This window comes from Macaca fascicularis, chromosome 8 (assembly GCF_037993035.2).
Source record: "Macaca fascicularis isolate 582-1 chromosome 8, T2T-MFA8v1.1".
Lineage (NCBI taxonomy): Eukaryota > Metazoa > Chordata > Mammalia > Primates > Cercopithecidae > Macaca > Macaca fascicularis.
The window spans coordinates 120,067,733-120,090,873 of NC_088382.1; the positions used below are offsets into that span (position 1 = coordinate 120,067,733).

Here is a 23,141-nt window from a genome sequence, read left to right on the forward strand (position 1 = left end):
CAGAATCTCACTATGTTGTCCAGGCTGGTCTTGAACACCTGGCTTCAAGTGATCCTTCTGCCTTCTGCAGCACCAGAATTTTAGGTATGAACAACCCTGTCGAGCTAATAACCTTCATGGTTTCTGACAAAATACTTAATGTAATTCTTACCCTTATTTCTCTATAAGTAAGGTTTTTTTTTTTCTCAACTTCTTCAAGATTTTCTCTTTGCTCAAATTTTCTGCAGGTTGAAAATAATATGTCTATGTGTATGTTTTTAGTACTTATTCTGTTTTGTGTTCTCTGAGCTTGTTTGATCTGTGATTTGGTGTTTGTCAATATTTTTGAAAATTTCTCAATCATTACTACTTATTTTTTCTGTTTCTTTTTCCTCTCCTTATGATATCTTTATTACATCCATGTTATACCTTCTGAAATTAACCCATATTTCTTGGATATACTCTTCTGTTTTCATTCATTTTTCTTTTGCATTTCAGTTTTGCAAATTTCTATTAACACATCTTTCAGTTCCTTTTTTTTTTCAAGTTTCCACACATAGCATAGATCAAGTTCAATGATTCCTTTCCTTGTCTGTGGCCAGTCCACTGATGATACCACCAAATACGTTTTTCATTTCTGTTACGATGTTTTTAATTTGGAACATTTTGTTTTGATTCTATTTTATATTTCCCATCTCTCTGTTACATTAGGAATCTATTCTTGTAGGTTGTTCACTTTTTCCATTAAAGATTTTGGCATATGTGTGAGTTATTTAAAGTTTTCAGTTTAATAATTTCAAAGTTTCTGCCATATTTGAGCCTAATGCTTGCTTGCTTTTCTTTTCAAACTGTGCTTTTTGTCTTTTAATATGCCAGGTAATTTTTGCTAAAAGTGGGCATGTTGGCTGGGCGCCGTGGCTCACACCTGTAATCTCAGCACTTTGGGAGGCCAAGGCGGGCGGATCACGAGCTCAGGAGGTCGAGACCATCCTGGCTAACAGGTGAAACCCCGTCTCTACTAAACACACACACACACACACACACACACACACACACACACACACACACACACACAAAGCCGGGCGTAGTGGCGGGCACCTGTAGTCCCAGCTACTCGGGAGGCTGAGACAGGAGAAAGGCGTGAACCCAGGAGGCGGAGTTTGCAGGGAGCCGAGATCACGCCACTGCACTCCAGCCTGGACGACAGAGCAAGACTCCGTCTCAAAAAACAAAACCAAAACAAAACAAAACAAAACAAACAAACATAAAAAGTGGGCATGCTGTAATTGAGTTATAGAAACTAACAAAGACATGACTTGAGTGTGAGGTTTTCTGTTTAGCTAGCTAGGATTTAGGATTCTTTTATTCTTTGTTATAGCTGTAGTGTAAGAAATTAAAATTTTTCCTAGTGTTATTGTTTTAGTCTCCTTTGTATTTGGGTTTTCTCTGGTACTCTTTAAATAAGCTGTAACCACTTGCTATTATACAGGAGCTTTATTGTTGTGATGATATGGCATGTGTGAGTGGTGGTGGTGGAGGTAACATTGTGTAGTCCTCAAATTAGGTTTTAGTGAGCCTAAGTTGGGTATTTCTCTTTTTCTAAATTGAAGGCTAGAAGGGGTTAGGATTAGATATTTCTCTTCCCCTAGGTTGGTCAGGTTTTGGTAAAACTCAGGTTGTTTAGGCAATGCTAAAATAGTTTTTTTTGACGGTAGACCTGGCTAAGGAGAACAGAGAGCTCTGTGAGTATATAAAAATGATCACATTTTTTGCATTCGCTTTTCTATTGCTATAGTTTTGGGGTTACAAGTTGTCCTGTGACATGAATTCTCTAATGTATCTGATAAGAGTTGTTGATATTCTGTTTATTTAGCTTCTTTCTTCTAAGAAGAAGAACAAGAATGCTTTCCAAGCTCTGAACGTATTTTTAGCATTAAAAATTCTCATAAATGTATAAAATTATCCCATGATAACCATACATTTTATACAAAATAAAATTTAAAGCATATTTTTTTTAAAAAAAATACAATTACGATGGATCTCTGTTTGACAGGAGTTTGTGTAATTGCCTAAGAAAAGAGAATAAGCCACTGTGGATTGAAGTATATAAGACAATAAATTATATATGTCGTTCTTCACAAGAACTTCTATGAGCTTTGAAGAAGAGTACTTCATGTGAGAAGAGCATGTCGCGAGAGACATGTTTATTGGGAACGGCCCAATGTTTGACATGCATATGGATTTGATGACCATCTTTAATCTCTTGGTTCACTTCAGCAAGTTGTGCTGTGCATACACTAGGTCTCTTCTAGGCATCAGGAATTCAAGAATAAAGAACTCCCAAATATTCCACATTCTTTTGTTTTTACATCCCAGGTAGTTGAAAATATTGGCTTATCTTGTGTGATTTTATTAGAGAAACATGACCAGCCAAGCTGCCAGTATTATATACTATAAACCATATGTTTAACATACTTCAAAATTTAAAATGCACATATTCTTTTATTTGGAAATTCTATTTTTAGAAAGTCAGTTATATTAGTACATTAGCTTATGGGCAAAAGATCTATGTTTAAAAATCACAAAAATTGGAAACCGACTCCAACTTAATGTAAAACTGTTACAAACAAACTAGTATTAATTTATAGCAGCCTTGCCAGGTAGTACATGACAAATACTACTTTTTTTAAGAAAGAAATGGAAGTACAGAGAGATAGAGGAAGTAATAGCTAATTACTGCAAAGATTGTACCCTGGTCTCCTATTCTTAAGTGAGTCCATTAGGTTGTGTTATCACAAATTGTGTTCATTTAATTCTGCCTATTATTTCTGTTTTAGTAATTTTCTTTTCTCTGTACTTGAATTTCTAAATTTTATTTGTAAATGTAAATTGACAAACTATAGTTGTATATATTTGTGGGGTGAAAAGTGATGTTATAATTTATGAATAAGATGTGGAATAATTAAATCAAGCCAATTAACATATCCATCACATCAAATACTTATTGTCATGAGAATTTTTGAAAGTTATTCTCTTAGCAATTTTGAAATGTAAAATATAACATTTACTGTATTCATCATGCTGTGTAATATGTCTCAAATTTAAAAAAAAAATTTCCTGCTGTCTAATTGAGGATTTGTATCCTTTGACCATCACCTCCTCATTCTCTCCACTCTCCTTCCTCTTGTAACCACCATTCTACTTTTTGTTTTCTTTTAGTTCTACTGTTTTACTACTGCATTTGTAAGTCTTTCATTATTCTTTCTCTTTCAGTGTCCTTATATCAATGTTAATGTATTTATTTCCTTAATATTATTTGTCCTTGAAATGTTTAGATTAACAATGATTCACACTTTTGAAAAGTAACATTTTATTTGACATTTTCAAAGAGCAGAGAGATTCTCTTGCCTACTAACCTTTAAAAAAAATGATGAAGTTTAGGCTGATGATGCCATTTGACTACTGTAATCATTTCAGCAATGACCCTTTCTACCTTAATGGACTCTTACCTTTAATCTGAACAAAACTGGCATGTTCTTCGCATTTTTCTAATACATTTTTTTAAGAATTATGTTTTTTTCATTGTTTTCTTTACCTGGTGCTGTGTCACTTTTTGTTGTTGTTGTTAAGGGTGAACCAATTTCTACTGTAGAACATAACACAGAGAATGTGTTAGAATGATATTATATGACATAGAATTCTTACTTGTGATAAAGCTTTATTTACATTATGCCAGGGCAACAAGTTCTTCTAGGTTAAATGACCATGAAGTAAAACAGAATGCTAATTATTATTGGAGTGAGCTGGGGGTAGTAGACACAGTCTATTTATAATATTTTCTCTATAGGTTAATGTGAAAAACCACTTGATAAAATGCTACTTTCTTCTGAAGAAACATTTCAAGTTAAATATTCTGAACCAATAAATTTAATGTAGGTCTTTTCACTAGACTTCTTACAATGTTGACTTTTGAATGTTACACTCAAACTTTTAGTCTCTAACTGAGAAAAAGTTAAAGACCAATGGGATTTGGAAGTTTACAAGCCAATTATAATAGTAGTAGTAGTAATAATAAAACTATAAAGAGACATAAATACATTTAATATGAAAGATTTTTAAGTAAATGTGTATTTTAAAATAATACTATGTTCAAGTTTTTGTTTATTAAATTAGAAGCTGAAATAACAAAATGTGCCAAATTGCAGATACCAAAAATGACCACAGACACTTTTCAGTTCACAAATTTTTAGAACCTTGTCACCACACATTAAATGGTGTCTGTTTCCTCTCCTTTTGAATCTGGGTTGGACATAATGACTGTTGCAATGAATAGAATGTGCTTTAATACATAATGCTGGTGACTTTCAAGGATAGGTCAAAACCCAAAACAATAAAAGTACAGGTTTATCTCTCTCTCTCTCCCCCTCTTTCTCTCTCCCCCGCCCCCCCCCCCCCACTCCCCTTTCTCTGACTGCTAGTACTTAGAATCCACACACCATCTTTTGAGAACACTCAGGCGTAGTAAGCCTGTGTATAGTTCCTCCACCTGACAGAAAAGTTTCAGTTCACAGTCAGCCTCCAACATTACACATGTAAATAATGAGCCCTTATATGATTTCAGCCCCTAACCTTTGCACCCTCTCAGTCCTGTGCAAATGGCAGATGGATGTTTGTTATTGTTTTAAGCCACTGCATTTTGGGGTAATTTGTTAGGTAGTCATAGTAACCAGAAGAAAGAGCAACAGACGTTCTTATTATTTCTCTGCTCCTCCAGAATACCAACAAACTCCAGAAAGGCAAAAACAAAATAGGTCTTATTCATAGCTGCTTCTGCAGTGTTTGGTAAATACTTAAAAAAAAAAAAAAAAGTAAATTAATGAATAGAATTTTGACTCAACTGTTTCATAATGAAACTTACAAGAAAGTTGTGATGCCTCTCAGAGTCTTGCCTGCCTTGAAATGCCTTAAATATTTCTTAGAATCCAAGCAAATTGCTGGAAACCATAGATTAATAATAGCTATAAGAGGCTGATAATTCACCCTCTCTCATGTTCTCATTAGCCCTGGAATATAATTTGTTCTTGCTCAGGAAGCAACTTCTCAGTGATCTGCCTTCTTCAACCCCTCACAAAAGTTTCCCCCTCTGCTCGAAAGGGGGTACTGCTTAACCTTTCTCACTTACCCACCTTTTCACAATGTTAATATATTAAAAGTGTGTTTTCACATATTTAATGTGGTTTGCTTAGGGTTGATTAATTTAAACTATTGCATGTTATTTTTAATACTTTTCCAATTTAGAAGACAATAGTGACATAGAAAGGGTTGCAGTGAATCTATGTTCACTCAGATTCTGCTCTGCTCTGCTGTCTCACTCAGATTTCTCTGGGAATGAGGCAATTTGGGCATTATGAGTATTTGCTATAGATGTTAAGTAGCATTTGAACATCTGTCCTCCACCTTAAAGATCCCATTCTTCTATTACATGTAGAACAAGTAGTTTCTTTCATTTTTGTTGATGAATCAGCCTACACAGCTGCCTTTTCTGCTTTAACTTACTTCTACAGTGGTGCCCTGTGCTAGATTTTGTCACTGCCACTTCATTCACACCTATTTACCCTGTCACCAGGTGGTTTTAGTTGACAGACCTTTCTCAAGGTTAGGGAGTAGCAGAATGTAATTATCACATGGTGCTGGAAATAACTTTCGTTTTTAATTTTTATTTTTGTAGTGATGAGGTCTCAACATGTTGCACAGGCTGGTCTTGAACACTTGGACTCAAGTGATCCTTCCACCTTGACCTCCCAAACTGTTGGGATTACAGGCATGAACTACCATTTCCCATGGGGAAATAACTTTAAATCCAATGTTAGGCATCACTTTTTCTAGAAATGCATCAGGCATTTCCTAAGAAAGGTAATTTTTCACTACCTATTCATTTTCTTCTTGCTCCAGACCCTTGTCATCTTGCCGAGGCCTTTCCTTTTCCTCTGCTAAGCCCCAGACCAAACTTGAGTTTTCTTATTAAGCAGAGAATTTCAATTTTCCTTCCATTAAACTTGTCTAAACTATATATATTCATCTGCAAATCCACAAATTATTATTATGGTTTTCAGCTTATCACTAAGTATGAGACTGACCTCGTGGGTGTCTGAATGCTTTAGAAACACAAAAGAAAAAAAAAAAACTTTTCATGGCTTTGAGGAAAAATAAATGGTGCTTTTTAGAGAAAAAAAGAGGGATGCCAATCTCTTTCTTTGAGGCAAAACAAATGGCAATGATATCATCAGTAAAGTACAGAAATGTATGTTCTGTTTATTTTGTTCTTCTAGTGCACTGTCAACTATATTGAGTGCAGTAAATATCTAAAAAATAGTAAATAACTAAAAGATAAGGATGTTTTGAAATACACTAGAAATTTACTTCATTATTCCTGTTAAGACTAGTATCATTGAAGAGTTCCATTTAGTAGGAACTGATTAATGAATTCTTAATATGTAATTATTTATCAGCTAAAAATTTGAGAAAGAAAAGTAATTTTTAGAAATTTTTCTAAATATATATATACTTTATGGAAATATATATATATAAAATTTATATATAAAAACCAGAGGATTCCATAGTTTTAAAACAGACTTCATTTATATGAGCATGTATCTTGAGTTGCTTTCATTAATATCTGGATGTAGGAAATGAGGAAAGCACCAGTTGGCCTACAGTGGAGTAACTATCATCCTTGTTCTTTAACACACCAAATTAGAGCTCTTTTTATGCATGGATCTAATCTCTGAAATTGCCTTATAGCCATCAGAGGAGTAACCTTATGACCAAGTGGAACATGTGGCGGATCCGTGACTCTTGGATCATAAAAGCAACTGCTACATTGCACAACCCCAAATGTAACTATTCACATCACATTTTTTAGCAATGGCTGTGGAATAACAAACCTCAAAAGGCTTTTCATAAGAGGTTTTAATAACATATATTTGAATAGGATAATTTTATTTGTAAATAAAACATTAATAATCTATTAGTTTTCAGAGACCATCTCTAGTTAGAAGGTGACATAGTCTTTACCTCTAAAATGAAAACTAATTTATTAATGTCCATAAGATAGAGCATGCTCTTAAATATACACTTATCGGTATCACTAGATATTGAAAAGGAGGAAGAAACAAAGTGTGACTTTTTGTACTAGAATTATAACTTAATGTATTACATTAAAAATACCTAGTCTTTAAGTATATAAGAAAGCCTCTTAATTCACTATATAAAGGAAATAAAAGAGTGAGGTTGACCAACTTCCTATTCCCATCCACATGTGTTCATTTTTCTGTATATGCAGCCATTCTCACTTTACTTACCCCATATTTATGGCTACTTTCTTCTGTAATGCTTTGTTTTTCTGACTCAAAGGCCATCCTTATTCTTATTTATGTTTAATCTCTCCCTCTCTATTGGCTCTAGTTTCCCACTTTAGTACATGTTTCTAAACAAAACAAACAAAAAAAAGCTTTCCATCTATATCATGTTTAGTTACCAGTATTTAGCTCTATATTCTTGCTCAACTTACCTTTTCAGAATATTTTAGACTCACTAACTGACTTTCTCATATTCACATTCATTCTTCAACTAAGAATACTTTTCATCATTTTTCTTCAAAGTCTGTCTAATCCAGCTTCATCAAGGGCATTCATCCTCTATATTATCCAATGTCAATGTGAATGACTTAGCTCTTATCCTAATTGAAATCCAAAGCATTAGGCAATATGCACCAACTGTTAATTACCAAAACTTTCCTGTTCCTTACCTTCTAAAACACGACGCACTCTTCCTTTTCCTTTTCCTATCAGAATACTTCCCCATGGCTGGTGTATATTTGATGTCCCTCTCTCTCATATAACCCAGTCTTACAATTTCATCAACCATTTATATAGTCATGACTCCCACATTTCTGCCTTTTGCTTGGCAAAGTTTGAGATAAAGGCACTCAGCTTCATGACAGAACTCTCCATCTGGAAAGTCTTCAAATAGAAAATGGCATAAATTGCTTATAAAGCATGCTGAAAGAAGTCATTAAAATTGTTTAAAAAAGCAAACCAGAGACTGAGGGAAAGGTAACATTAGAGGCAACTTTTATAACAAAGGGGAGTCAATGTATTTCTTATTTACATACAATTAATTGTTGAGCAGAAGCAGGAACATTTTCCGCGTGTTTATTCCTGTTGAACTTTTTCCTGAGACTTTCCAAAAGCTTTCTGCCATGTTTCAAAGGTACAGCCTCACTTTAAAGAATATCTTTTCAAAGGAGATTCTAATAAGAATAATAGATCAAGCTAGTGTTCAAAAGCATTTTGCTGTTCCCTGATGTAATTATTTCTTATCTAAATTTTGCTTTTTCAAACACAGCCTGATTTTGAACTTGTAAGCAAGTGCATCTAAGGAGCAGAATACAAATTAATAGTTGTTAGCTAAAAAAAAAAAAAGTTCCTAGACATTCAACTGTTTGTCAATAAACCAAAATATGTATGTTCCGTGCACACACACATGTGTGTGTGTGTGTGTGTATATATATATGAGTAAAGTGAAAAAATATATGTAAAATAATCTCAGAATTACAATAACATGTTTTGGTGGCAGATGATTATAGAACTTCAGAGCTGGAAGGGGAAATTTTACAAATAAAAAATTGGAGAAAACAACTTTGCCAATGACACAGATATCGACAAGCCATAGTGTTTATATCCATTGGATCCCAGTTTTTTTTTAAATCTCATTAATTAAAGTTATTAGTCTTTAATTTTTCTCTTTTACACCATCAAGTTAAACACAATATCATTAGCATATAGAATATAAAAAGTAATCTCTTTTTCTTTCCTATAAATGCCACTTGCATGTTGGAGCATTTCTCTACTAATCAGAAACTAAGCAGATACATTCTCATGAGATAACGATAAATATTTCTGATACCCCAAATACTATTTCACTATTGATTTTGCCACCTAATATGCAATATAATTACTTTTTTTTTTCTTTTTGAAATGGAGTCTCGTTCTTTTTCCCTGGCTGGAGTGCAGTGGCACAATCTAGGCTCACTATAACCTCTGCCTCCCACGTTCAAGCAAATCTCCTACCTCAGATTCTCAAGTATTGGGATTACAGGCGTGCACTACCATGCCTGACTAATTTTTGTATTTTTAGTAGAGATGGAGTTTCACCACGTTGACCAGGCTGATCTCGAACTCGTGACCTCAGGTGATCTGCCCACCTCGTCCTCCCAAAGTGCTGAGACTACAGGCATGAGCCACAGGGCCTGGCCCTACAATTGCATCCTATTTATCAAAGATAATCTGACATAATATATATATTTACATCTTAATATTTTCTTAATTTTATACAACAGCATATAGGCATGTTTGTAAAATTATGAAAACAAGACAACAGGATTTCTGTAATAATGTAAAATGTTGCAAGTTTATAACTTGTTATAATGTGCATACTAGTTAGGACTCAGTCAATTTCCAGAAACAAAGGAAGAAAAAGCACATGCCAAGTCTGTAGGTAATAAAGCATGTCTGGAAACAGTAAAATAAATCACTTCAGAAAGATGAATTGTTGAATGAAAGGTGAGAGAACTTTTACTTGTACAACAATCAGGAATTCACTGAACAAAATAAATTATCCTCTGTCAGCTATTTTAATAGTGGCCTCAGAGAAATAAAAGGGTTTTAAATATAAAAATTGCCTGTAAAATGTGTATAGGTACTTTGAACATCAAATACCATAATAATACATTTAATATTTATTAAGCTTACTTCAAATAACTTTTCATTGCTTTACCAATTTTATTAAAATAAAAAGACACTAAAGCTATTTATTCCCTGACAACATTTTCAGAAATCCGATTTATTCTTAAATAAATATATAAACATCTCTTGAAAAAAAGAACTCATTATGTTGTAAAGGTAGTCACAAGATGAGCTAGCTATGTATTCCAGTTAATGAAACAATTTTTAAAAAGCATAACTTTTGCCTATACATGTTTCTTACAGTTAAAATACATTTGGTTAGATCATCTAAAACTGCAGAATGTGATTTTCTTAAAAAAAGTTCTAAAAATACATTGATTACATTTTGATAAGTGTAGTACAATTAGAGTTTCCATAAAGTAAAAAATTAAGGGTTCCAAAACCTTTGCCTTAAAAGATTAATGATCTGTTGTCTGTTTCCATTTTTGAATAGTTTCTCATGAGAACCTTCATTTTGAATCTCTAAAATCACATTGTGTCACTTTGGGGGATACTAGAAATATTACTTTATACTCCATTAAAGGACAGATAAGTCATGCCTGATTCATAAACTAAATGCTCTAATCTAATACATTTTTCCATATGGGTCTGGATATGCTTGCGCTGTGGGAAGCATTCAGCCACTGCAAAATCGATCTGGGTTTTTCACCTTAGAGTTAGACTGACCTTGAGTTCTGTAGGACTCTTGAATTGGCGAATCAATTGCAAGTGTTCTAAAATCACGTTGGCTTCCGCTCACACTATCCTCCTTTCCCTCTTGCTTATCCTCAAATATACATAGGCAGCCAGACAGTATAACTTGAGAAGCCAGACAGATACCAGCCAGACAGATCTCTTTTGAGCTAAGCATTCTAAACTTGAAAGAAAGCAGACATATCTGCTTTCTCATATGCTGAATACTGTAAGCATCCTATCAACCACATTCCCCATCTTTTTTCTTCCCTGAAATCCATAGTAGTGTTTCCCTTTTTAAGCACTCTATAAAATGTGTTGTCCAGGCCAATATATTTTACCATTGGCAATATCATAAAACACACAATATTTATATGGCACAAAGGGATAAACGAATGGTCCCTGGCTTCCCTGAGGGCCGAGGGGTCAATATCTCACCCAGCTTAAGAGGCTCTGACTTAGAAAAGTGGTTGAACAATATGTTTCTTATGTTTGAATTACTTCATATATGTTAATATTGTCTCTCAAAAATCTGTTTTTGAGAGTATCCTCCATATCTTTGTAGTTTCCCACATTTACCTATTCAATACTTCTTCTTCTATAGCAAAAAATAAAAAATAAAATTATAAAAAGAGAGAATAACAGAGATATTTTGTTAATTTATTTTTGCTGATAGGTGATGTGTAAAATTTCATTGATTCTCACAATGAGAACCTGTATTATAACTTTAGGAAACATATTTTTGCGTTTCTTTTGTCCTAACTGGGAAATGTAATTTTAATGAACTTCGTGTTTGGTTTTCATGTATTTAAAATTATTATAATTACTCTCTCAAAAGAGGATTCAGTGCATAGTATATTTAAAAAGCCAGAAACCAATAGTATTGCTAAGTGGCATGGTTTTACTACAGATTGTTATCCCTTCCTATCTTTTTCCTCTCCAGTAAAATTTCTAATAAGTGCCTTTACTGAATGATCATGAAATTTATACCTTTGATCCTTCTATCAAAACAGATTATTTATTGTGTAATAGAACAATTTCCATCTTATAATTACAATGGCATTTATTAGAATAATGTTCCTTGACATTTACCACAAATTGTACTATTTAGATTCTGTTCCCTGGATATTTAAAACAAGAACAACAATAACAACAAAACCCTAAGTAACTGTCATATTACATTGTATAGACTGCACATGTAATTTGATTCGTTTTTAAATTTCTTATTTTGGGGTGGGCTTGACAACTTTTTACAGGAATCTATACTAGGTAGAATTTCTATTGAAACTGATATTTCTCTGGTAAGCTTCTCCATTGCTTATAATTCTTACATACATTAATTGTAAGATGTCTCTGAACTTATCTCAATAGTGTAAAATGCAGACAAGATGAAACATAAGAATTCTTACTCAGAAGCTGTCACGAAGAAATAAGAGGCATACCAATAGACCATACACTGTATGACAAGATTTTAGAGTTTGTTGATTTTCCTTGTGCTGCTGCTTTTTAAAATTGGCAGTAGGGTTCGGCTTAGTCTTATTATAGCAGCATACTCAGTATGGTGGCATTTTGAACACTATGTAAACGTATTCTTTGACAACAATTGAGTTTCTCAAAAAGATTCTCAAATGTTTAAAGATTGTTTTTAGTTAGACAATAATAAACTACATGGGTAAATGAAAGTCAGTGGGACACAGAAGATAGAACCATTATCTGGAGTCAGGAGATCCAGACTCTGGGCGTGGCATTGCTTTACTAACTCTTCAAATACTTTCTATGTTGAGTAGGAGTGGTGGGAGAGGGCATCCTTGTCTTGTGCCAGTTTTCAGAGGGAATGTTCCCAGCTATTGATATCCAGTATAATATGGGCTATGGATTTGTCATAAATAGCTCTTATTATTTTGAGATACGTTCATCAATACCTAGTTTACTGAGCGTTTTTAGCATGAAGGGGTGTTGAATTTTATAAAAGGCCTTTTCTGCATCCATTGAGATAATTATGTGCTTTTTGTCATTGGTCCTGTTTATGTGATAGATTACGTTTATTGATTCGCATATTTGGAACCAGCCTTGTATCTCAGAGACAAAGCTGACTTGATCGTGGTGAAAACGTTTTTTGATGTGCCACTGGATTCGGTTTAACAGTATTTTATTGACGATTTTTGCATTGATCTTCATCGGGGATATTGACCTGAAATTGTGTCTCTACCAGGTTTTGGTATCAGAATGATGCTGGCCTCATAAAATGAGTTAGGGAGGAGTACCTCTTTTTCTACTATTTGGAATAGTTTCAGAAGAAATGATACCAGATCCTCTTTGTACTTCTGGTAGAATTCAGCTGTGAATCCATCTTGTCCTGGGATTTTTTTGGTTGGTAGACTATTAATTACTGCCTCAATTTCAGAACTTGTTATTGGTCTATTCAGGGATTCGACTTCTTCCTTGTTGAGTCTTGGGAGAGTGTATGTGTCCAGGAATTTATCCATTTCTTCTAAATTTTCTAGTTTATTTTTGTAGAGGTGGTTATAGTATTCTCTGATGGTAGTTTGTATTTCTGTGGGACCGGTGGTGGTATCCTCTTTATCATTTTTATTGTGTCTATTTGATTCTTCTCTCTTTTCTTCTTTATTAGACTGGCTAGTTGTCTATCTATTTTGTTCATCTTTTCAAAAAACCCGCACCTGGATTCATTGATATTTTGGAGGGCTTTTCGTGTCTCTATCTCCTTCACTTCTGCTCTGATCTTAGCCAGGTCAATCAAGCAAGGGAAAGAAATGAAGGGTATTCAAATAGGAAGAGAAGAAGTAACATTGTTTTTCTTTGCAGATGACATGATCATATATTTAGAAAACCCCATTGTCTCAGCCCTAAAACTCCTTAAACTGATAAGCAACTTCAGCAAAGTCTCAGGATACAAAATCAATGTGCAAAAAATGGCAAAGATTCCTATACACCAAAAATAGACAAACAGAGATCCAAATCATGAGTGAACTCCCATTCACAATTTCTAAAAAGAAAATAAAATACCTAGGTATTCAACTTGCAAGGGATGTGAAGGACCTCTTTAAGGAGAACTACAAACTACTGCTCAAGGAATTAAGAGAGGACACAAACAAATGAAAAATATTCCATGCTCATGCATAGAAAGAATCAATACAGTGAAAATGGCCATACTGACCAAAGTAAATTATAGATTCAATGCTATTCCCATTAAGCTACCATGGACTTTCTTCACAGAGTTAGAAAAAAATCTACTTTAAATTTCATATGGACCCGAAAAGAGCCCGTGTAGCCAAGACAATCCTAAGCAAAGGAACAAAGCGCAGGCATCACACTACCTGACTTCAAATGACACTAGAAGGCTAGAGTAACCAAAACAGCATGGTACTGGTACAAAAACAGATATATAGATCAATGGATCAGAACAGAGGCTGCAGAAATAACACCACACAGCTACAACCATCTGATCTTCTAGAAAGCTGACAAAAACAAATGAGAAAAGGATTCCATATTTAATAAATGGTGCTGGGAGAATTGGCTAGCCATATGCAGAAAACTGAAATTCGACCCCTTCCTTACACCTCATACAAAAATTAACTCAAAATGAATTATAGACTTAAATGTAAAACCTAATCATAAAAGCTCTAGAAGAAAACCTAGGCAATACCATTCAGGACATACGGATTGACAAAGACTTTATGACTGAAACACCAAAAGCAATGGCAACAGAAGCCAAAATTGATAAGTGGGATCTAATTAAACTAAAGAGCTTCTGCACAGCAAAAGAAACTATCATCAGAGTGAACAGGAAACCTACAGAATGGGAGAAAAATTTTGCGATCTATCCATCTGACAAAGGGCTAATATCCGGAATCTATAAGGAACGTGAACAAATTTACAAGGAAAAAAAAAAACCTCATCAAAAAGTGGATGAAGGATATGAACAGACACTTCTCAAAATAAGAAATTTATGGGGCCAACAAACATATGAAAAACTGCTCATCTTCACTGGTTGTTAGAAAAACGCAAATCAAAACCACTGTGTGATACCATCTCACACCAGTTAGAATGGTGATCATTAAAAAGTCAGGAAACAACAAATGCTGGAGAGGAAGTGGAGAAATGGGAATGCTTTTACACTGACGGTGGGAGTGTAAATTAGTTCAACCATTGTGGAAGACAGTGTGGCGATTCCTCACAAGGATCTAGAACCAGAAATACCATTTGACCCAGCAATTCCATTACTGGGTATATACCCAAAGGATTATAAATTATTCTACTCTAAGACACATGCACACGTATGTTTATTGCAGCACTTTTCACAATAGCAAAGACTTGGAACCAAACCAAATGCCCATCAGTGTTAAAGTGAATTTTAAAAAAAATGTAGCACATATACACCATGGAATACTGCACAGCCATAAAAATGAATGAGTTCATGTCCTTTGTAGGGACATGGATAAAGCTGGAAACCATCATTCCCAGCAAACTAATGCAGGAATAGAAAACCAAATTCTGCATGTTCTCACTGATAAGTGGGAGCTGAACAATGAGAACACATGGACACAGGGAAGGGAACGTCATATACTGGGGCCTGTCGGGGGTGGCACGTAAGATGATGTAGAGCATGAGGACAAATACCTAATGCATGCAGGGCTTAAAACCTAGATGATAGGTTGATGGGTGCAGCAAACCATGATGGCACATGTATACCCATGTAACAAACCTGCACGTTCTGCACATGTAACCCAGAACTTAAAGTTTAATAGGAAAAAAAAAAAAAAAAAAAGAATGGAAAAAGAAAATTAAAAAAGAAATCTTTTCTGAAAAGTAAGAGTTGGTCATATGATCTCTATATTCCTTTAAATGGTAAATCTAATGATTGTTTTTATCCAGAGGTTAAAAAAATGTGATCAAATAATCAAAATTAATTTTGTACATATTCTTAATATTTAAGGAGAAATGGAAAAGTGGCTATGCCAGGGCGAGGATGCACTTTGTTCCACATATCTAGGAAAATAATTTAATTCAGCAAATTCATATTTAAAATCCTCTGTTGTGCTTTGTGTCATCAAAGGAATGCTATCAGGGTAAGCTGCTATTACAGGGACCTAGGAAACTGTATTGCTCTTCCATAGACCTTGTGGATGATTTTATATAAAAGGCAATTTCTTTTTTTCCAATTTCCCTCCCGAAGGATAATGGAAACATCAGCTTCTAATTGTTCCAGAATAGTGAGAAAGTTCAATAAATGATATTAAAAATGAAATTTGAAATGCTTATTGAAGCAACTTAAAATATGCCACTGAAAACAAACTACGAACTAAAATAATTTCGCTCTATATAAAATGTGAACATTCTCATTGTAGTTATTTTTCCCTAGCATAATAGAAAAATCACAAAATTCAGATTTAAAACAAAGCACAAAGTCCAAGCTCACCACTTACCATCTGTGTGTTCTTTGGCAACCTATTTAATTTCTCTGAGTCTTTACTTTATCTGTAAGAAGCACTAATAAAAATGCACCCACCACATGAGTGGATATAAAATATAAGTGTTATAAAGTTACTTGTACTTAGTATATAGAAAGAAAAATTTTTATTTCCTTCCCCTTTGACTTTAGAATGAAATGAGGGTACAGATTTTTTTTTTTTTTTTTTTTTTTTTTTTTTTTGAGACGGAGTCTCGCTCTGTCGCCCAGGCTGGAGTGCAGTGGCCGGATCTCAGCTCACTGCAAGCTCCGCCTCCCGGGTTCACGCCATTCTCCTGCCTCAGCCTCCCGAGTAGTTGGGACTACAGGCGCCCGCCACCGCGCCCGGCTAGTTTTTTGTATTTTTTTTTTTTTTAGTAGAGACGGGGTTTCACCGTGTTAGCCAGGATGGTCTCGATCTCCTGACCTCGTGATCCGCCCGTCTCGGCCTCCCAAAGTGCTGGGATTACAGGCTTGAGCCACCGCGCCCGGCCGATTTTTTTTATACTTCTCAATTTTAAGGCAATTTAGGGTAGGTTATTCCATACGCATTATAATTTTAGAGACTTCCAGAGAAATTCACACTCATTCTTAGTCTTTTGTTCCAGTTTATGAACAACACCAGTAAGCAGTTCTTTCTTATGCATTGACTATATGGAACCTACAATAAGTAGAACATATTTTTCTGTGTTGCTCTCATCTTGTCAGATCCCACTTTATATCTATTGTCTGTTCACCTAAGGATATGGTTTTAATTGATTCTCTCTGAATTACCTGATTTTATTTCAATGCCCTTGAATGTCAATTTTTTTCTTGATTTCTTGCTCTTGATTTTTCTCAGATACACTGCAACAAATAATTATGTTGGGATAGCAGTAATAAAAAAGGATCTCACAATAAAAAGTCAGTGTTAATGCCCCAGACATGAAGCTACTTAGGTCTTTAGAAAGTGAGGCTTCAGCCCTTATCTTCTGATTGTCCATGAGTAGAGCTAGAATTTGGTTCATGCATTGGGCATACCACTATATGTAACAAGGGCTGAGTTGAAATTTCACAAAGAGTGATGTCTAAAAACTTCAACTATACAAAAATGTAATTTTATTTTCACCTAGCTCTCAAGCTAACATTTTTCCCAATAGGACTTTATTTAGTCATTTACAAGTAAATTTAGTTAAATGAGGTAGGACTCACAAATTTGTGTCCCAGGTTACAGATGTACCAAGATATTCTTTTAGACCCTGATGCCTCTAGAGAGAGTCTGAGGTAATCGAGTTTTTCAGTTACTTGTTTAAGTTACAGATAATATCAGTTTCCAAATGTGCCTGGATGCAATAATATTTCAGAAAGCTCTGGAGTAAAGATTCACTTTGTCCACTTTGTTGAATATCAAACCACCATACATGTGTGGGTCTATTTCTGTACTCTGTATTCTGTTTCATTCTTCTATATAGGTATGTATACCAGTTACACTTAACTTTATAATAAGTTTTGAAATCAGGTCTGATACTTTTGTTCATCAATATCATTTCTGCTATTTATTCCCTATTTTCACCAAATAAATTTTAGAGATAGACTTAACAGTCTTTGCAAATGCCTGCTAAGATTTTGAGAGAGATTTTGATAGAGATTAAATCTATGGATATATTTAGGGAGAAATGACATCTTAACAATATTAAATTTTCTGAACCAAGAGCATGATATATCTCTCAAATTATGTAGTTTTAAAAAAAATTTCCTAAGCAATATGTTGATGTTTTCAATGTACAGGTCTTGCATATTTTCCATTAAGTTCATCCTTAGGGTTTTATTAAATGTTGATAATGCCAACAGCATGATGTATATATCAATATTAATTATACTGATAATATAGAGAGATTCAATTGAGTTTTATATTTTGAATTTCATTCTGGAATGGTATATCCAGTGAAAACATCCTTCAATTACAAAGGAGAAATAAAGATATTCTCAGATAAACAAAAGCTGAGAAATTTAATTAATACCAGACCTTTCCCACAAGAAAAGCTGAAGGTAGTTCTACAATCTGAAAGAAGAGGACATTAATGAGCAATAAGAAATCATCTGAAGGCACAAAACTCACTGGTAATAGTAATTCCACAGAAAACAGAATATTATAACACTGTACTTTTGGTATGTAAACTACTCTTATCTTGAGTAGAAAGACTAAAAAATTCACCCGTCAAAAATAATAACTACAACTTTTATAGACATAGACAGCATAAGATATAAATAGAAACACAATAAATTTAAAAGCAGAGGGATGAAATTACTGTTGAGTTTTTATTAGTTTTCTCTTTGCTTATCTGTTAGATTGTTTATGCAATCAATGTTAGCTTGTTAGTTTAAAATGATGGGTATTAGGTGTTATTTTCAAGGTTAATGGTAACTTCAAATAAAAAAAAAGACCTACAATTGATACATAAATAATAAAAATCAAGAAATTAAAACATGCTACAAGAGAAAGTCATCCTCATGAAAATGAAGACAAGAAGAAAGAAAAGGAGTGAAGACCACAAAGCAACAATGAATGACAAAATGGCAGAAGTTCTTACTTATCAATATTAACATTGAATGTAAATGAAATATACTCTCAAATCAAAACCCATACAGTGGCTGAATGGATTTAAAAAAAAAAAGGCTGGACCCAATGAGTTCTTGCCTCCAAAAACACACACTTCACCTATAAAGATACAGACAGAGTGAAAATGAAGAGATGGAAAAAGGTTCAATGATAATGGAACCCAAACAAAAACAAGAGAGGTACACTTAAACAAAGTAGGTTATTCAGGGTATAAAGGGAACATAACTCAATACAGTAAAAGTCATAGGTGCCAGACCCATAGCTAGATCATACTGAAAGGGGAAAAACTGAAAGCCTTTTCTCTAAGATCTGCAAGGAGGCAAGAATGCTCCCTTTCACCACTGTTATTCAACATACTAGTGGAGGTCCTCTCTAGACCAACCAAAAAAATAAAAATAAAAAAATAAAAATAAAGACAGAAATAAAAGGCATCCGAATTGTAAAGAAAGGAGTAAAATTATTCTTGGTTGTAGATAATATGACCTTATATTTGGAAAAACCTAAGGACTTCACTAAAAGAAAATTAGAAGTGATAGGCAAATTCAGTAAAGTTGTAGGACACAAAGTCAACATACAAAAATCCATAGCATTTCTATGTGTCAACAGCCAACAATCTGAAAAAGAAGTCAAAAGAGTAATCCCATTTACAATAGCTACAAATAAAATAAAATACCTAGGAATTAACTTATTCAAAGAAGTAAAAGATCTTTACAATGAACAATATAAAACATTGACAAAAGAAATTGAAGAAGATACACACACGCAAAATGGAAAGATATGCTATGTTCATTGACAGGAACAATCAAGATCATTAAAATGAAGATACTGCCCAAAGCAATCTACAGATTTGATGCAATACCAAATACCAATCACATTTTTAACAGAAGTGTGAAAAGCTATCTTAAAATTTTTATAGAACCACACACACACACACACCGCCCAAAAAAAAAACAGAATTTAAAAAAGCCATCCTGGGCACAAAGAATAAAACTGGAGGAATCACTATCTGACTTCAAAGTATACTACACAGCTATAGTAAACAAACCCTCATAGTACTGGCATGAAAACCAACACATAGATCAATTGGATGAATAGAGAACTCAGAAATAAATTCATACATCTATAGAAAACTCATTTTCACAAAAGGTATCATGAACATACATTGGGGAAGGTACAATTTCTTCATTAAATGGCACTGGGAAAACTGGATATCCATATGCAGAAGAATGAAACTAGATTTCTATATCTTGTCATATACAAGAAGAAAGTAAATGTTGATTAAAGACTTAAATCTGAGACCTCAGACTATGAAACTATTACAGGGAGACATCGTAGTAACTGTGCCTGGCTTATTTCGCTTAAAATAATAACTTCCAGATCTGTCCACTGGAAGTTATTATTTTAAGTGAAGTAAGTCAGGCACAGTTACTGGAAATGCCCCAGGATGTCGGACTGAACAAAGATTTCTTGAGTAATATCCCAAAGGATAAGCAACCAAAGCAGAAATGGACAAATGGAATTATATCAAATAATAAAACAAAACAAACTAGTGCACAGCAAAGGAAACAACGAAGTGGAGAGACAACCTGCAGAACTGGAGGAAATACTGACAAACTATCCATCTAACAAGGGAGTAATAACCAGAACGTACAAATGATTCAGCAGGAAAAAATTAATAATCTGATTAAAAAATAAGTCAAAGATCTGAATAGACATTTCTCAAAAAGAAGACATACAAATGACAAACAGACCTATGAAAACGTGCTCAATATTATTGATCATCAGAGAAATGCAAATGAAAACTACAATGAGATGTCATCTTATGCCAGCTAAAATGAATTTTATTTAAAAGACAGACAATAACAAATGCTGGCGAGGTTGTAGAGAAAAAGAAATCCTTGTACACTGCTGTGGGGAATGTAAGTTAATACAACCTCTATGGAGAAGAGTATGGAAGTTCCTCACAAAACTAAAAATAGAACTAACATATGATCCAGCAATCCTACTGCTAGGTATATATCCAAAAGAAAGGAAATCAGGCCGGCCATGGTGGCTCACGCCTGTAATTCCAGCACTTTGGGAGTCCGAGGCGGGCGGACCATGTGGTCAGGAGATCCAGACCATCCTGGCTAACACGGTGAAACCCCGTCTCTACTAAAGATACAAAAAATCAGCTGGGCGTGGTGCTGGGCGCATGTAGTCCAAGCTACCTGGGAGGCTGAGGTAGGAGAATGGCGGGAACCCTGGAGGCAGAGCTTGCAGTGAGTCGAGATCGCGCCATTGCGCTCCAGCCTGGGCATCAAGCAAGACTTAGTCTCAGAAAAAAAAAAAAAAAAAAGAAAGAAAAGAAAAGAAAAGAAATCAGTATATCGAAGAGATAACTGCACTCCCATATTTGTTGCAGCACTCTTCATACTAACCAAGATTTGGAAGCAACCTAAATGTCTATCAACAGAGGAATGTATAAGGTAAATGTAGTATATATACACAAGGAAGCACTATTCCTCTGTAAAATAAATGATCCTGTCATTTGCAACAACATGGACAGAACTGGAAGTGATTATTTTAAATGAAATAAGCCAGGCACAGAATAACAAACTTCACATGTTTTCACTTATTTGTGGGAATTAAAAGCTAAAGCAATTGAACTTGTGAAGATCTACTATAGAATATTGGTTACCAGAGGCTGGGAAGGATAGTCACTCTGAGGGTGGGGAATGGGATAATTAATGAGTAAGAAAATATATAGTTAAATATAATAAATTAGATCTAGTGTTTGATAGCACAACAGGGTGGTTATAGTCAACAACAATTAATTGTACATTTAAAAATAACTAAAAGTGTATAATTGCATTGTTTGTAACAAAAGAAGGATAAATTCTTGAGGTGATGGATACCCCATTTCCCTGGATGTGATTATTATGCATTGTATGCCTGTATCAAATATCTCATGTACCTCATAAATATATACATCTACTATGTACCCACAAAAATAAAAAATGAAAAATAAAATTAATACAGTCACTTAAGTTTCTTATACTTATTATCCAGATAGTATACCATTTTGCAATTTCTAATTTAATTCTTTGTAAGCAGAGCACATACTCTAATATTTCAATATTTTGAAGTATTTGAAATCTATTTAGAATTATTTTATAGTCAAGTGTTTATAAAATGCCAAACTTGAAAATAATGTGTATTTTTCAGGGTTTGGATGTAATATTGTATAAAATTCACTATTTGACAGTATTCAAATATTGACAGTATTCAATATTGACAGTATTCAAATATTCTGTATTTATTTTGTTTTTTATTTATTTTTTGTTTTTGTTTGTTTATTCTATCATCATTTATAAGAGATTGTGACTTTAAAACACTTCTAGGTTTTCAATCTACTCTTTCTCCAAAATCCGGTCAAAACTGATACAAACAGAGCCTAAGATGAGGACATTCTCTTTTGTACAACACTTGGGAAGACCCAGGTGTGAAAACGTCTCTGAAGATGGAGAGTGAAGACCTTTCTTGAAAAATTGTGTGGGGCACTAGAATGGGCGACTTTAAAAAGGTAACATGGTGACTTCTTTTCTTCTTAGTCTTTACTTATCTTCTCAGATCTACTTTGTTTATTATTTTAAAAATAGTGTAAACTCCAAAGACAGCTGGCTTTTGTCATATGGGGAAGATTCACTAGTTGGGAAGGGACAGCAAAGGGACATTATCCATCTTAAGTATCTCAGAAGGCACTGGTAATGATGAGTATGAATAAGCACAAGGACAAACGTGGAGACCTGGTTAGAATCCTAATCACTACTTGCTAATGGATTCTAGACATAGAAGGTACCACCTGGTACCTGAATAAGAGTAAAGGCAAACAGAACAATGAAACTGAATTACCTATATGGCAGCATGAAACAACCTTTCAAAACAGATTATGACCTCTTCCATATTTGTGTTGTTTCTGTTATCTTCATGATCAAAATAAATATATCAATGGTGTACTAACAAAAATTTACAGAAAAGGATAGTTAAGTACGTTAATATCATATAGCTATTAAACATTAGCTCTGTACTGCATTTTTGACTTAAGGATGGTCAGATTCCACATTTCATTTTCCTGGTACTTTACTGCACTATATGCAAAATAATATTTTCTCAGACAAAGATCCAAACTGCATTATTTGTTCCAATAATATTTAACTATAGAAATGGATGGTTTTTTGTATCTGTTAAATAATAAAATTATTTCATTGATTACATTTAAGGAATTAATGTCAGGATAAACACCCATTTCTCAATAAGCAAGTGACCAATTCTGCCTCCAAGCAAACAACTGTATTATCTCTCTTTTTTAAAAAATCATTTTTCATTTCCTTTTTTGCTTTCTTTTTTGAGAGAACATACTTTAGTTGTGTATGTAAAGTGGCATGGAATTAGGTCAGAAAAAATTCAAATAGGAGCCAGTTCTTGAAATCTTTGTTTCTTTTCCAAATCAGTGAGCTGGTAAAAGGTCTCTTTCAATGAAGTGGAGTTTTAAAATTTAATAAAGTCTAACTTATCACTTTTCTTCTTTCATGGATTATGCTTTTGATATTATATCTAAAGAAAAATTACCAAC

At 34.0% G+C, this 23,141-nt stretch overlaps 1 long non-coding RNA gene across 1 annotated transcript in view; it reads left to right on the forward strand.

Annotated features, from left to right (window-relative positions):
- Positions 1–22,042, forward strand: part of LOC135964805 (uncharacterized) — a 568,134-nt gene extending 546,092 nt beyond the window's left edge. The window contains exon 5 of the long non-coding RNA XR_010577459.2: positions 21,910–22,042. This is a non-coding gene — a long non-coding RNA (uncharacterized lncRNA). The remainder of the gene's footprint in view (positions 1–21,909) is intronic.
- The last annotated feature ends 1,099 nt before the right edge of the window (positions 22,043–23,141 follow it).